Source organism: Tursiops truncatus, chromosome 17 (assembly GCF_011762595.2).
Source record: "Tursiops truncatus isolate mTurTru1 chromosome 17, mTurTru1.mat.Y, whole genome shotgun sequence".
Lineage (NCBI taxonomy): Eukaryota > Metazoa > Chordata > Mammalia > Artiodactyla > Delphinidae > Tursiops > Tursiops truncatus.
In genome coordinates, this window is record NC_047050.1 from 5822989 (window position 1) to 5840779 (window position 17791).

Here is a 17791-nt window from a genome sequence, read left to right on the forward strand (position 1 = left end):
AATACTGTTTAGAAGTATGATGACGGTAATTTTGAGGTTATCATCCACCTTTTTTTAAAGTCCACCTTTTTGATAGCCTCATAGGCATTACCTCTATGAGGAGTAATAATCCAGTCTTTAAATAAAGGTAAGATATGTAACTATGAGCTGATAATCCTGATAGCCTCAAAAATAATTTTTCTTTTATTTTGCTTTTGAACTTAAAAAACATATTTATTAACTCTAATATTTGGGAAGAAATTAAGAAAGTGTTATAACTAGTACACTCGTATGGAATCATTTTAATATATACACACTTTGAAGTAAGGGCTTGTAATGTAAGTGTTCTAATTTATTTACTGCAGTACATTATATTGTTGCAAAAGTTATAAAATTTCTTTATATCATAATGCTAAGAGCATATACCTGGGAAAACTCCCTTTCTCTAACTGCACCCTCAGCACCAAAGGAGGAGAGAAGAGAGAAAAGTAAACAGAGAAGAAGGAGCCGCTGCCTTGGTCCCAAGAGGGCTCTCTGATCCCTAGGTGAGGGCGTAGTTAGAGCTATTCTAGGGACTATTTAAAATGGTAACTTCTGGTGGAATCTCTTAGACTGGGATGAGCACAGGGGGCTGATCTGTGCAAGTCTGAACATTTTGAGCTACACGTGTGAGCTGAGAAGCACAACAGTTACGTTTACGCCCTTCCCCTCGTTCTTGTGAGCACCAGAAGCCCAAGACAGCTCCTGGTTTTCATAGATTGTGTCTCTTAAACTCCACGTCCCTCCCAGGCAGGTACTTCACCCCACATTGTAAATATTCATTGTAACACCGTGTTGTCATGTTTCTTGGTTGTCAACCTTCTCCTATAAAAGTGTTGTAAATTGTTGCATGGGTTGTGTGCCCTAGTAAATTTCAGTGATGGATTTTGCTTTGTTGCTTGACTACCCCCTGCCACACACACACACACACACACACACACACGCATGCGCACGCGCGCGTCAGGTAAAGACGGAAGCCACTTTGAAGGACTCAACCATTTGGAAACAGCTCTCTTAGTGAGAGGCACGTTTTCTCAGGTGGAACTCAAAGGCATCCTGCCAAATTCCAGGACAAGAAAGCTACTCTAATGGTATCTGGTATCCTTCAGATTATTTGAGAAGGAAAACAGATAGCAGTGCTCCTTAAACACAAGTGAAGAGTAAAGACTGTGATTATAATGTGCTGCATATAGGAACATATTGTGTCTCTGTCGTCTCCCTGGGAAGTAATTAAGGGGAAACCAAAGGATCAATGCAAACTCCAAGTTGGTCCTTCTGTACCAGTGGAAAGATTCTCTCAACCTCCTCAGTGATAATAGGGGAATATAGGGAAGAGAGGAGTTATACCCAGTAGAGTATCTGCAATGAAGAGATTTAATTTATTGATTTATTACATACCACGTTTCCTATTTAGAAAATAGTTGATTACTACGCATGGACTTAGAAAGTCACCTAGCAATTTGGTCCTTTGTACCATGCTGGTGAGTCTCTGGTCTGGACTGTTTGCAGTAAGACAGATTCAGTTGCCTCATCCACATTACTTGTTAGTAAAGAGCAAATAATCCATTACGGAACTTGGGGGATTCGTTATTGTTAGAAGTCTTGGATTTATCCTCTGTGGTTGAATTTGGAACAAGATTAAATTATCTGATCAACAATAATAAACAACACGCAAAAATATGCATTATGAGAATAAAGAAACTCAAACTCCTCGCACAATAAAAGCAATGACAGAAGAGAGAGACACAACTGGCCTGGAATCTGGACAGTGATGCTTTTTTGCCGTGCCTTATCCGGGGTGTGTCTTTTTCTCTAAGAATCAGCTTAAAGATGCTTCTGAAGACAGAATGTCCAACTCAGAAATAAGCGAACGTGTCTCACCGATCTTTATTGCCTGTCTCCCCGGGTGGTATCAGCAAGGGTTCAGGATTATGGTTTTTTGAACAGAGCAGGGTGTCTGATCTGAAAAATTTGCTGAGGTTTTTGAAGATGCCTTAAAATGGTGGTTCGGATTCAGTCTTAAGGAGTAAAAACCCAGTTGACCACAATAAAACACCGTCAGGGAGAGGGCTGAAAAGCGTAGAAGTCCCCTGATTATCATGAAATTCATTTTAATAACGCATTTTATTTAACCTAATATATCCAAAATATTATCATGTCAACATTAATAAATGTCAATTCATAAAATTACTGAGATACTACATATAGATTTTTCATACTAAGTCTTTGAATCCAGTGTGTACAGCACATCTGAACTTGGACCAGCCACATTTCCCAGTTCAAGGGCTCAGCTGCCACTGGTGGCTATTGGTCACATAGCTTCCACATCAGACAGCACAGGTTTAGCATAAAAGTCCTGTTTTTGGAATCAGATCAGTTTTTATTCAGAACATGACTGTATACTTATTAGCTATGTGGGCTTAGGCCAGAGACTTAACTTTTCTCTCTCTCTCTTTTTTTTCTATAAAATGGGTAGAATAACATCTAACTCCCAGAGTTTTGTGACAATTAAAATAAATGCTGTATGTAAAACTGTCCACAGTGCCTGTCCTGTGGTCGTTCCAATAAATGGCTGCTAATATTTGGAATGCAGCAGGGCAGATTACTGTAGCACAGCTATTGTTTTTAAGTCAGTTAGAAACAATTATCCTAACGCTGGAGCATCTGCTATATTCCAGATAAAGTGAAGGCATTCCCAGACCTATGCCAGGCTGTGCCGTCCAGCCCTGTGGCAATTTGAAGCACATCACTTCTGTGTAGGTTTTGGAACGTGTATATATTTTTGAGATTGGACTTTTCTGAACCTTATATTGGGAACTGTCAGTGGGAAACCTTCTGGCATTCAAGGATGTGATCTCCATGATAAGAAAGAGCAAATGAGCCTCTCCAAGACCAACTATTTACCTTATTGTTAAGTCCCTGAAGACCTAAGGCTGGTGCTCAGTCAAGGGAGCTGAATGAATTCCCAGAGGACCTGATATCATTTAGTCAATTACACCATCTACAGAATACTCTCATTTCATGTTTTGCAAGAAGTCACTGCCCTTGCTTGATTCCCAAAGAACGGTTAATAGTAACTACCGTCTCAGAGAGTACTAGTACTAGTGGTCCCAAGACTAGTACTTAATAGCTTGATCATGATGTCAAAGATAAAGATGCTTACTGAACCTGAACCCTCCGGTATCCACCGAACTATTACTGACCCAGCCATCTCTGACCCTAAGGAATTCACCATCTGCATCCCAAACGTGAATAGTTCGGTGTTTTTTGCTTGCTTATTTACACTGTGGAATCATGTTTATCAAGATCTCTGCACCCTGACTAATCAGTAATTTTTGATCAACTTTTTTATCAAAAAGAGACACAACCAAAGAAAGTCACAGCAGCTCATCTTCACGGCTGAGCTGGCTACCTGTGCAAGAGAAGGGTGGTCCCAAAGTGGTCAGTGAAAGGTTTATAAACACCCTCCGAAAGCTTATAATAAATCACATATGGCAAAATCTTTCCTCAAAATATGTGCTTCTTGGGCTTCCCTGGCGGCGCAGTGGTTGAGAGTCCGCCTGCCGATGCAGGGGACGCGGGTTCGTGCCCCGGTCCGGGAAGATCCCACATGCCGCGGAGCGGCTGGGCCCGTGAGCCATGGCCGCTGAGCCTGCGCGTCCAGAGCCTGTGCTCCGCAATGGGAAAGGCCACAGCAGTGAGAGGCCCGCGCACCCCAAAAAAAAAAAAAAAAAAAAAAAAATGTGCTTCTGTGGTGGAGTGGGAACATGGGGCCAGACCCCACGGTGATGAAAGCAATCATTTTTATCTTCCCAGAACTCAAACCTCCACAGTCATCTGAATAGACTTGCAATGACTAGAGGATCCTCTTTGATTTTCACTGCTCAGCAGCAACAGCAACACGTTCTGAGCATGTAAAGTAGCTCTGCTGAGTTGAACAGCTGAGTCAATGCTTTTCATAAAAAAGCCACTCACAGCCAAAACCAAAGGAATCAATATCGTGACCCATAGTAGCTACGCAGCTGAGGATTCTAAGGCTCATTTAAATACGACTGGGCACGAAAGTGCAACACCTCCCTTGATGGGACTAGGGGGCGATTCACATTTACTTGGGAAGTGAAATAAGTGCTGTTTGTCGTCCTCACATGAAAGGTTGTGAAACATGCTAGGCTAGAGACTGGTCTGACGTAACCAGACCAGACCAATGGTTACCAGTTGGTAACCATTAGGTTACCAACCAGAAAGGAGAAGGAAATCACTTCTGTCTGTCTGGGCTGGAGAGAAGAAACCTCCTTCGCTGCTTTGCACCATCTGTGGAAATACACTGAGCACAGATAGCATAGGTCATAAACCCACAACCCTTGTCTGGGGGAACAGCATTTCATCATTTTTCAAACTGCAGGGCTGGGTGTTTTCTGATCTTACAAATCAGTGTAGCCAGGCTGCTCCACATACCTAGTTCTTGTTTATCAAGAGACCTGAACGCGAGCATTGTAAATTCCAGCTGCTTGCAGCCAGAAACCCCACGAGGTTTCGTTTACAGGCTCCTGTGAAGATAATATTTAAACATAAATGGGCAGTCCTGACATTGTCTCTCATCACTGCCTCCCTATAGGGGAATCTGGTTTGGGGAATGAAGAGACCTTCTTGGAGAAGCTTTGTGATGATCTGTGGGCAGATGCGACACATTGAGGTACCCCTGCATAACGGAATAAATTGCAAGGAGAAAGCTTAAAGGCACAACTTCTGTTTCTGGTTCTACATGCTGTTCGCACAAGGACAAGATGCCGATGATAAGTGGTTGGTCCAACTATTAAGAGGAATTACTAATTAAGATGATTGTAAAATATTTATGATTCTAAAATAGCTACAGAAAGTTCTAGAAGTTCAAGATAATACTACAAAACTATGCTCTTACTCTAAAATATAAAAGTCTCTCTAAAATATACACTTTCACGTTCCATGTAATTTATTTTATATCCATCTTAAGAGTGTAGGCACCATCTCAGACAAAAATTGGGGAAACAAGCTTGAACTACGTGGTTTTAAAAAATACAGAAAATGTGACTGTAAGAAGCTGCTACTCTGGACACACAGGCTTGTCAAGGGAAGGTTTGAATACCTCTGCCTCTACCAAATCCCTGTCCCTTGCGAGGGGTATGGAATAAGGGGTCAGAGCCAAACTCCCCGTGGCTTAGATGATGTCTTTGTAGAATTGGAGAAACCTTCTGGAGGGGTCCTTGGAGAGCCTAACATGTAGGCACAACTCTTCAGAAAGCATCAGGATGCTCTCAGGACCTCAGAAGGTAGGGAAGGGGTGTCTTCCAGCTGATATTCTGCCATGGCTCTGGGCACTCAGGGCCTTAGTGCCAGAACATTCTGGAAGGGCTTGGTCCACTTCTGATGTTTCATGTCCCAAGGGATCTATCTGTTGGGAACACTTGAAGAGAGTGTGGTTTTGCTATTGATGCCAAGGAAAAAATGTTCTGGCGTGAAAGTGCTTGCCGTGTGGGTAAATGGGATTTATTTTTGGAGATGTTCAGAGCTGTGTCAATAATAAGCACGTGGGGAATTGAAAACGAAACGTTCTATGCTGTTTGGAATTCATTTGGGCCACGGCCAAAGGAGGATCTTTTGGTTTTCAGGTGAGATACAGTTCTTAGGTTATGATTAATGACCCATGAACATTTTTGTAAAAGCAAGTACTCTTGACGTGTTCTGGAGAAAATCCAATTACAGAAATTTTGTCTCTTCCATTTCCCTCTGGAGGTTAAATGTGGGTATGGTATTCTTTGCCGTTTCTTTCTCTGTGGTCTTAATCTTGAAGATCTTGGAAACCCTCATTTTATTTCTAAATGTTCCTATATAGACCATGTCTAGTTAAGCCTTTTCAGGGGGAGGAGAACTAAATAAATAATTAAAACCAAAGAACATCTTATTACTATTATAGCCAATCTCCACTTCTTTCCATTTACCAACCGGATTCTGTTTGATTTTCTTCAATCAAAAGATCTATACTGTGGGGCTTCCCTGGTGGCGCAGTGGTTGAGAGTCCGCCTGCCGATGCAGGGGACGCGGGTTCGTGCTCCGGTCCGGGAAGATCCCACATGCCGCGGAGCGGCTGGGCCCGTGAGCCATGGCCGCTGAGCCTGCGCGTCCGGAGCCTGTGCTCCGCAACGGGAGAGGCCCGTGTACCGCAAAAAAAAAAAAAAAAAAAAAAAAAAAAAGATCTATATTGTGATAGCTTCTTTCCACATTATCCCAAGGACAAATTTAAGAAAGGGCTTCTTTTTCTTAGAAGTTGTATTAAATAAACAAGCCACCACCTAAATCCTTTCTAATGCCTCATGTAACCTTTGAAGACTTAGGCTAATTCCTACGTTCAGTTGGATTTCAGAAAACCTGCAACATCGCTGTGTAAAAGCATTTCACTTGCACCGTGGCGAGCGGAGCGCAGTAAGTCTGGACTTTCTGGTATTGCATCGAGGTACTTTATGGTACCACGCGTACCGCCTTGCAGAACCTCCCTTCACAGTGTCCATGGAAACCAAGTCCTATTTACTATGCTGTCCTGAACAACAGAACCCTGCAGTGAAGTATGGAATTGAAAATTGCCTTTTCTCTACAAATTGTCACATACCAGAAATTTACAAGTGCATTTTATCTTTACTTGGACAAAGAAGGAGTGGCAGCCGGCTGCACAACCCCACCACCAGCCACAACGGAGGCGACAGCCTGGGAGAGCTTAGGAGCCCACGTTGTTTTAAGCTTGGATTGTCAGTTATTTTTACACTCTCCCTATGAAGCAGGAATGATTATCACACCTCTTTTATAGCTGAGGAAATGGAGGCATTGAGAGGTTAAGTGACTTGCCCGAGGTCATACCATAAGTAAATGGCAGAGTCAGGATTTGAATCCAAGAAAAAGAGAAAAATATCAAATGAAAAATAGCATCTGATAGATTATTGCTTAGTTCAGGATCAGCTTTTATTAATATCTGTTATTGGAAAATTACACTTAAAAAATGATCAAATTCCTATTGCCGGCATTCTTTAAGCAAGGATCTGTGGATCCCTGGCAGAATCATAGACAAACTTCAGTTTTATGTAAAAGTAGGTGAGTGTGTACATGTGCCCATGGCTGACCTCAAAAGCATTTATTAAATCTGCAAAAGGATCTGCAACAACACCCCTCCCCCCAGGAATGAGCCTTTACTAGGACCCAACGACCCACTCCGTGTACCTTCCCTAAATTCCGCAGCAGAACCAGCCCTTAGCGTTCAGCAAGGCAAGGCTGAGTGAGGTACTCGTTTCACAGTTTAGTAATTCACCTGAACAGTTGGCTGAGATGTCAGTGAGCCACACAACTGTGCCACGACCGCGCTAGTGCATCACTCACACCGGCCACTGCCACGCTTACCCAAGGAAACGGCGCGAGGTTTCTCAACTGTACCAACCCAACGTTTCAATCCAGTCTCATTGGCCTTGCAGTCAGTAAAAGTTCCTAACATGGTAAGAGTTTGGTTATCAATGTTGTGCACTTTTATTCTTTGCTTTGTCTGCATGGTTATTTCCATGGAAGTGTGAAGGGCGTAATGGTCAGGTGCCATTTGAAATCAAACTCCTCCCCAGAGACACTTAAAAGCATTTGGATGTGCTAAATGCCACTGGTGGAGTCGCCAGAGGCAGATGCTGCGATGCAGACTGGCAAGCAGGACGTTTACTGGGGATCGTCACCTGGAGGTGGGAGGGCGGGGAAGCAGAATCCAGAAGAAGGAGGCGCCTCTAGAGCTGAGCGAACTCTGGAGGAGCTGTGGCAGCTGGAGGCTGTCTGCCGATAACCGGCCGGCAAGTCCTCCCTCCAGAAGTAATCCAGGTGGTGCCCCTTCATGTCCTCTGCAGTACATGCACCATTAGATCTACTGCTTCATACCAGCTTGAGAAGCAGCTCCTTCAGGGTTCTGGAGGAAGAGGAAGGGCAGCTGCATGAACTGCAGCCCCCGCCGGGACCGCTGGTCTCAGGGCTGCAACTGAACCTCATCCTCTTCCCTCTTCCTCCCTCCATTCTGGACGCCATCACCTTCAACTAGAACTTCTGGTACTCTCGGCGGCTTACCTGATGGCATGACCAAGACTCTCATCCCTGAGAGGCCTCAGCCCCTGGGTACCACGTACTTCTCAGGCCAGGGCTGTGCACTTGTCCATTTACCATCAAAGCTGACCAACAGTACAAAAGGGCACCCAAGGGGACCACGTGATGCCAATGTGTCTCTCTGTGTTCTGCTGTGCAACGGCAGCCCTCCCTCCTCCTGGTGACCAAGGACACGGACGCATCTTCTTGCCTGTTGGCCCCTTGGTACAAGGAGTCTGAAGTGTCCAGGAGGCAGCAGCAGCTTACAATTCAATGGGACACAGGCTGTATCCTCCATGGAAATAATCCAGTTTTAAGAACCAAGCTCTCTACATTTCTGTAACCTGGAGTTGTGGGAACAGGAAGCACAAATTTCCTGAGCGGCTCACTGGAAGTGATGGTAAGCAGGGCCAACTCTCCTCCACCTGCTTCCCGGGCCCACGTATTCTTCTTGCTGGTGACACAGACGCATTAAGGTCTTTGATGCAAAGTGCACCCTGCGCCCCCATCTCATAGGTGGTCACACGGAGCTGGCACTGCGGCTGTGCTTGCCGGCCTCGTCCTGCCGGCGGCTTCTGGACACTCGGCATGAGAGAGTTCGGTGATGCCAGGCCGGCTCTAGCTCACGGGGGGACGACATTCTGTAACCACTGTGCTTATAATTCCCACTTCCCTCCACTTCTCAGACGGCTGAAAACTACGCCTACCAGATGCCCTACGTAGGCTCTGGCAAATCACCCCACCTCACCTGACAATCTCTAACTCTCAAAGTCTTGGCTCTTCCAAAACCAAAGACCGAGAGAAGGACAAGAACAAACAAACAAAAACTCTATCCCTGATTATTTCTTCTTCTTCTAGTAAATGCTATTTTAAAATAGTACAAAAGTTGTCATTCTGAGGTGAGCTGAAGAAAAAGGCTGTATTTAGAAAGATTCTTACCAAGAGTGCTTGTTGAAGAAGGGGCTATTTTTTTTTTCTGATGATAAATGCAGGCTTTCCCACATGGTGGCACGTTTTATAGTGCCTCGCATTGGACCCAGAACTTCATTCCTGTTTTTAAATCTGTGTTTACAAATACCCGTCAGACCTCAGCATGAAGCCAGGTGGGCATCAGCAGTGAGGTGATGACTGCAAGTCTGGGAATGAGGCACCTCACAAACGTGTGGAGAGAACCATGAATTCGCAATTTCGATTGTAAGCTGATTTTGTCTCCTCCATGACCCCGTATAATTGTAATCTTCTCTTTCCCAACTGAGACAAATTGCTGGTATTGGTGCTTTTAACCAAGGGGGAAACAAAATGTACAAGACCGCCTTTTTTCCTTCAACAACACAATCCTTACTAGTTTGAAAGGATAGTAAAGTAATCTGAAGGTCTCATGCCAGGTAACAAATGAACACGGCAATTCAGTAGCTCACTGTTGAGACACTGTTAGGGTTGAAACGTTTCTTTTTTTTTTTTTTTTTTTTTTGCGGTACGCGGGCCTCTCACCGCTGTGGCCTCTCCCGTTGCGGAGCACAGGCTCCGGACCCGCAGGCTCAGCGGCCATGGCTCACGGGCCCAGCCGCTCCGCGGCACACGGGATCCTCCCAGACCGGGGCACGAACCCGCGTCCCCTGCATCGGCAGGCGGACTCTCAACCACTGCGCCACCAGGGAAGCCCGAAACGTTTCTTATCTTAGTTCTTTATGGTTGTGTGATTGTGATAATGGAAAACAGACAGTAAAAACAGCTCCTTGGCCAGCTCCCTTTTCGGGCAAGAAAGAGATTGAATCAAAGGGATGTATGACCTGGAAAGCAAGTCTGGGCACTAACAACGGACAGTGGTCGTAGTGTTTATCCCAACCCCACATTCTAATGACACTAATTAGACTCTGGACACTATATTTCAACTAAAGACATAACTCCAATTTAAGCTGTTCTTACTCTGCCTAGTTTCAAGAACTATGTGATGTACTTTATGGTACAGCTGATTATGAATCTCCGTAGAAAATGTCATAGCGGAAGGCTGATTAAATCTGCAACCTCTGAAAGTTTTAGAAAATGAACTTCACATGTGAGCTCAAGGGTATACGGGTCAACTATACATCTTCCTGTAGCTAATATTTATATTTTAAGTAAACTTACAAAAACGTATAATAAATAATTGGGCAATTCAATGTTTATAGAGTAATTTACTTGGGGTGTCTCTAAAGGCAGAAAAATGAACATTTCTTTTGTGCATCAATAATTAAATAAGCCAAAGCAATTAGTTACACAGAAAATTAACCATAAATTTATCTCTTAAATGTGGTAAAGTATGAGCAAGGGTCTTCTTTAGAAAGAATGAATATATTGGCTACTCTGTTTCAACAGAATTCAAAATACCAATATATTATTATCCAACTATACAAATAAAAGTTAGTTAGTTGGTTATGCAAAATCCACTGACTCCTTTAAAAAGCATCTAACATTTTCTTACTTATTGGAAATATTCAACTACACTTTCACTTTCCCTATAGAACAATTTTAAATGTACATGGGGAGTATCTCAAAAGAATCATAACTATAAAGACCAAAGCTTCAGGACTTCGCTAGCAGTCCAGTGGTTAAGACTTCACCTTCCAATGCAGGGGGTGCGGGTTCAATCCCTGGTTGGGGAGCTAAGACCCCACGTGTCTCGTGGCCAAAAAATCAAAACATAAAACAGAAGCAGTGTTGTAACAAATTTGATAAAGACTTTAAAAAAAATCGTCCACATAAAAACAAAAAAACCTTAAAAAAAAAGAAAAAAACCAAAGCTTCCATTTTCTTTAGGATCATTATTCCTCTGGAAATGTTATCAGACTAAATAAACCAGTACTAAAAAAAAATGACTTGGTTAGGAAAAGCAAAGCAATGGAATCTATATTCCTATCTCAAGAATTTTTGTCTGCTAAACTTTTAAGATGATCAGTTCCAATTTCATTTAGACAGTCAGTTCTGATTTTATAAAGGGTTCTCAAATTTGCATCTAGAGTCATGATTTAAGTAAGATTATTACTTGCATCCCTGAAATTGATTGATATTGGATATTACATGAAGAAGAGTGAGGAACTTGATAAACATCTATAAACAATAGCATCGAGAATAGCAACATTTGTAGATTTAAAAAATACTCATGAAAAATACAAGAGACAATAAACACACGTATGAGAAAATATACTCAGAAATAGAAAGACCACCTTGGACTTTCAGTAACTCCGCGTTAGCTGTTAAAACTCTTTCCAAGTCAAAGGGAGTCTAGACATGCCTGTCCCCTAACCCCGCTCTGTGGCACGCTAAGTCAAGCCACTCAGTCTCCCCTCCTCAATTCCCTCATCTTGAGGATGGGGATGACAGCACTTACCGCTGATAGGTTTTCTAAGGATATCCTAAGCAAAGGGTTTGGCCCAGAGGGAGTGCTCAATAAATTGTAGGTATTATGATCAGAAACTAAAGTAGAAAGCTAAATTGAAAAGACAATGTCCTTTTAACCCTTGAACTAATGTGTTTTAAATTTACAAACGACAAGAAGTAAACATGGCAAACTGGACTGTGTACTGTTATTTGTAACTTTGGAGTGTATGTCTCCAAATTTGTTCAAAAAGCTAATAATATCACAACCTAAATGGGTAAAAAGGACATATTTTAGCAGTCAATCTGTTAAGAGTAGTGAGACATCTTAGAGTTTACCTATTTCTGTTCCAAGTCTATATCCAGCTGAAGAACTCGAGACCCAAAGAAGTGGAGTGATTTGCCCAGAGAACTCATGGTGGAGCCAGGATGTGGAGCTTATGTCTAGACTTTCAGCTCAACACTAGCACCATCTAGCCCACCTTCCCTTTCATGTTCACCTAAATCAGCCAACACAAAAATCTTCACACTTCCTTTTATTACATATACAGGCAGACCGCGGGGCCGTTGCAGGTTTGGTTCCAGACCACTGCAGTAAAGAGAGTCACAGGTTTTTTGTTTTCCCAGGGCGTGTAAAAGCTCTGTTTACACTATACTGTAGTCTGTTCAGTGTGCAAATGCCTTAATTAAAAAATACTTCATGGCTAAAACATGCTAACCATCCTCTGAGCCTTCAGCCAGTCTAAATCTTTTTGCAACAGTAACATCAAAGATCACTGATCACAGATCACCATAGCAAATATAACAATGAAAAAGTCTGAAATATTGCAAGAATTACTAAAATGTGACACAGAGACATGAACTGAGCAAATGCTGTTGGAAAAAATGGCGCCAATAAACCTAATGCAGGGTTGCCACAAACAATTTGTAAAAAAACGCAATAAAGTGAAGCACGATAAACAAGAAAAAAAAAATCTCCTCTGTTGTCTTCGGCCACTAGTAAATTACATCCTATTGCAGGTTTCATTATTGATTACCATGACGACTCTCCAGCCTTTTCTCACAACTACTCTTTTCACTCCCATCGCGGTTGAAAATGAAGTACAATACCCATGTTGCACACTTTTTCTCGGCACTCAGCTAGGGTACTTTTCCAGCTGCCCTGGGTCAATGGACTCTTACCCAGTGGAATATGATGTGTTCCACTTCCAAGCCTAGCACATAAAGTCTTCCTACTCCCAATTCTTATTGTTTTCTATTCACTGACTAAATGGAGACAATTCAGAGGACCTAAAAGTGGGTGGAGCCTTAGATAGAAGGAGCCTGGGTCCTGAGTGACGACATGGGGCACAACATGTCACATCTCCCTTCCTCCCGTCCCCTACTGAGCGGCATTGGATTGTGACATGAGTAAGAAATAAAAGTTCTTGGTTAAGTCTTTGAGATTTGGGGTTGCTTGTATAGTAGTTAGCCAACACTTACTAATACTTTTTATACTACAAATATTTTCACAATAGCATATCTGTTTGCTCATTTCCCAAGAACAAGATGGGAGAGTCTTCTAGAATCAAAACTTCTTTCAGTTACCTTTTGAAATAGAAAGAAGAGTTGTACAAAGACTAAAATAAATAGACATCATTACCATAAATTTGTCAATATCTATTAAAATTTTACCCTGATAATTTCTTACTATTTGACCTAATGATTTCAATTTGTGGGCTTCACATATAGAAACAAATATTTCAGTACTTATGGACACATGTACAAAGAATTTTTTTCAGTGTTGTTTCCAGTGGTTTAAAAAAAAGCCACCCCCCCACCAAAAAAAAAAAAAACCAACTAGCACACCTTAATCTCTATTAGTAGGAGAGTGATTGAATATACTATGACACACCTCTGTCCTTAAAAAAATGTTCCTCAGCTATTCAAAAGAATGAATTGGATCTATGGCTATTGACTAGAAATAATATCCATATTATTTCTGCTAAGTCAAAAGGCAAAGATTGATTTAATGTGTCTCATGTCATCTCATTCTGTAAAATCAAAGATAGAAAACAAAATTCTTACATTTGGGCATCTGCAGAAAGAAATGGAGTAAAGATGGTGTGGAATAAAATTCATATTTTATGGCAAGACAAGAAAAATTTAAACAGAAGAATTTTTCTCTGTCCTCTGGCCTCTTCTCTCCCTCCGACTATGCATTATGTATCTGCATTATACATCAACCAAACCTCCTCCATCGGCAGAAATAACCTGCTCAACGGCAACGTTCTCCCAGCATCAACAGGACAACTCCTTAAAACATAACAGTCCTGTGCCAGCTTCGGCGGCACATATACTAAAATTGGAACGATACAGAGGAGATTGGCATGGCTCCTGTGCAAGGATGACACACAAATTCACGAAGAGTTCCATATTTTTAGCAGCACTATTCACAATAGCCAAGATATGGAAACAACCTAAGTGTCAATCAACAGATGAATGGATAAAGAAGATGGGGTACATATATACAATGGAATATTAGCCACAAAAAATAACGAAATAATGCCATTTGCAGCCACATGGATGCAACTAAAGATTATCATACTAAATGAAGTCAGAAAGAAAAAGACAAATACCATAAGATATCACTTATATGTGGAATCTAAAATATGGCAGGGACTTCCCTGGTGGCGCAGTGGTTAAGAATCTGCCTGCCGGGCTTCCCTGGTGGCGCAGTGGTTGAGAGTCCGCCTGACGATGCAGGGGATGCGGGCTCGTGCCCCAGTCTGGGAAGATCCCACATGCCGTGGAGTGGCTGGGCCCGTGAGCCATGGCCGCTGAGCCTGCGCGTCCGGAGCCTGTGCTCCACAACGGGAGAGGCCACAACAGTGAGAGGCCCGCGTACAGCAAAAAAAAACCAAAAAAGAATCTGCCTGCCAATGCAGGGGACACGGGTTTGAGCTCTGATCTGGAACAATCCCACATGTCACGGAGCAACTAAGCCCGTGCGCCACAAGTACTGAGCCTGTGCTCTAGAGCCCACGAGCCACAACTACTGAGGCCACATGCCACAACTACTGAAGCCCACGCGCCTAGAGCCCATGCTCCCAACAAGAGAAGCCACTGCAAGGAGAAGCCTGTGCACCGCAACCAAGAATCGCAGCCAAAAATAAATATATAAATAAATTTATTTAAAAAAATAAAAAAATAAAATATGGCACAAATGAACCTACCTACAAAACAGAAACAGACTCACAGATATAGAGAACAGACTTGTGGTTGACAAGGGGGAGGGAGATGGGGGAGGGAAGGACTGGGAGTGTGTGATTAGCAGATGTAAACTATTATACATAGAATGGCTCAACAACAAGGTCCTACTGTATAGTACAGGGAACTATATTCAATGTCCTGTGATAAACCGTAATGGAAAAGAACATACAAAAAAGAATGTCTATATGTATATAACTGAGTCGCTTTGCTGCACGGCAGAGATTGGCACAATATTGTAAATCAACTATACTTCAATTTTAAAAACGTAAAAGAAAATAAAGAAAAGCAAATTTGACAAAAACATTAGTGATATTTAAGTCAAGGGAAAAAAATGACATTCCTTCTTGATCTTGTAAGGGGCCACAATGACGCTTCGATCTGGATTGCGTAAACTGTCAATAATACGTCATTTACTGTCCAGTCCTCCGTCTCAAAACACTGTGCCTTGACTTCTAATGGGCAGAACAGTTCTTACAGATTTCTCAGATGCTCTTCCCGGGTTATAATCCTCATATTTGGCTCAAATAAAATTTTCCTTTTCTTTCTTAGATTGACTGATTAATTTTTCGTCGACAATGGTATGGAAAGAGACAGACCGATCTATCGTCACAGGTTAACTTAGAATAGCTGGGGGATAACACTGGCATTTTCTTTACACACTCCAAGGTTGTTTTACTTTCAAAAGTTATGCTTTCTGATTTTTTAAACACTACTAAGATGGAGAAGCCCTTCAGCATGGTGGCTAAGAGCACGGTGTCTGGGGCCCCACTGCCTGGACCCTCCAGTTACCGCCTGTGGAACTTCGGACAAGGCAGTCCCCCACATTTGATCCCAAATTCCTCAATGGAAGGATAATAAAGCAGAGCTCCTGGAGCTGTCCTGGGCTCTACATCATGGGATGCACGTGTAAAGCAGTTAGAGAAGAGTCTGGCACTTAGTAAAATGTCTGTGAGCGTTGATTCATAGAACGGGAAACTCTCAAGGGCCCATCTGCACTGTTTCCCTCAGTGATAAGCGCTGTGATAAAGGAAAACTGGGCCTCCCGCTGTAGGTGACCAGGTAACTCATTGTTTAGCTTTTTGTCAAGCCAGTTTGGTTGCCCTGCTTTTTCTACCAAGGGAAGACAATGAATGTGTGAAGTGAGAAGACATCAGCCCACCAGGCAACGACAGGTAAACCTCTGGAGGCAGCTTCGCATCTGAGTCTTACTTCTGGTCTGAGTACCACTGAGAAGCAGGAACCTGAAACACTTGAGTTTATCAAAAACCAAATCTTAAGCACTATAGGTGTCTTTGTTTTCATCTCTGACTCTGACTCTCTCAGTCTCACACACACACACACACACGCACACGCACAAGCACACACGTGCTCGCTCAGATCTCTACGTTTGTGGGCCATGTTCTGCATGTGTCTTTCCCCTCGTCGAGTTCTCTATAGACGAAGCCTGAGTATGGGCACCATTACCTCCCACTCAGGCCCCTCTGACCAGGGCTATGCCTTCCTGATGGAGAAAGAGTTGCCTTTGGTAACCCTGAAAACACTAAGTCCTGACTCCTGGAATAAAGCTCATCTTGGGGCTCCTCGAGGCCGGTGGTTCCCAGAATAGCCCCAGTGACGAGTGAAACAGACTGGGGCTTCTGGTTTCTCCTCTAACAGGACACAACAGGTCCAGGACGTGCCTGCCCAGGTGGCAAGTGGCACTGTCCCCTTACTCATGGAGGGCGATGGAATTCCATCAGGTCGAATCTTGCTGCTGCTCCATCAGCCTCCCTAAGGCGGGCCAGCCCCGGCCTGGACACAGGCCTCTCCTCTCTGGCCATTTCCCCCATATCCTCCCTCCCTCCCTCCCTCCCTCTCTCCAAGTCTCCATCCTCACTCTCACTGTTCTCAAAGGGAATCACACTCATTCTTCACTGAAGACACACCTTTACTATTTGTTTTTTGCTCTGAGAGACAAGCCTGCATTGGGTACACTTTGTGCCCTTTAGGAGCTGAAGATCTACCTCTTACCAGCTTGCTTTCTTTGTAACAGGTCATAATGTCCCAGAACATTAAATCATTTACATTCAATCCAGGTCTACTTATTCTAATATCTAATAACCAAAGGTACATTGGAAAAGAAAGAGTTGCTTGTAAACCCTCAAAATTTGCAAATGTGCAGAAGCAGATAGTCAAGTTTGCATTCTCTTGTGTCCGTGGCGTGGAATGAACCCTTTAGTCCCACAAACCCAACAAATGCAGAAGAAAATGTGTATCGAGTTGGGAAAAAAATAGTGTCTTCTGATAGAACATAGTGACGTCAAATGATTCGAGTTTTACTTTAGTCGCCAAGGCCTCATGTGGGTATTTTGGAAAACAGGCCCCAGAAAGGATGCTCGGAGAGCAAAGCTGTTTAGCAGCATTAAAGATGAAGTAGTTCCCTCTGGTCTGGAGACCCGCAGCTGCCCCGTCATCTGCGTGGTATCCCCACGCTGCCTCAGTCCCTCGCTGACCACGTGCACTTAGCACGGTCACCAAAGGAAGTGTCCACTAACGGTGTCATCTGCACCTTTGTTTTAGTGTAATTTTCATCCTTCTACCTTCAGGAGACCCAGGCAAGACTCTGTTTCTCTCATAATATTCATTCAGATGCCTCTGTACTGTTTCGCTCTGACTTTGGCCTTTGTAAAACTGAAACGGAAGCTTGTTTCTGTCGACAAAGAGACTTTCACTAACTTTATATCCGGCGGAGAGGATCAGCCTGATTTCAGAGGATGCAGTGATATGATGTGGAAAGCCCCCAGCAGCGGAAAACCATCCTTGAACCCTGAGACAGGAATCCAAGTTTCTGATCAAGAGGTTGTAAAGATCACCTGGGTCCCTGACGAGGCCACTTTTCACTTTACAAAGAACCAACCGGCCTGTGTCCGCAACAGAAACAAAGGGAAAAATCAAGGCCACAATCTGGATGACTCGATTAGCGTTTTAAGGAACTCTGACAATTAAATAAAGGAAATAAGAAAAAAGCTCCTGGTCCACCGCCCAGAGACATTCTGAA

The 17791-nt window shown here is 43.1% G+C and overlaps 1 long non-coding RNA gene and 1 other non-coding gene across 2 annotated transcripts in view; one reads left to right on the forward strand and one right to left on the reverse strand.

The window, feature by feature from the left end:
- Window positions 1–17791, reverse strand: part of LOC141276889 (uncharacterized) — a 160004-nt gene that overhangs the window by 46344 nt on the left and 95869 nt on the right. The window lies entirely within an intron of this gene.
- LOC117308765 (U6 spliceosomal RNA) lies at window positions 13817–13923 on the forward strand. Its single transcript, XR_004522946.1, has one exon. It is a non-coding gene; the product is annotated as a U6 spliceosomal RNA (small nuclear RNA).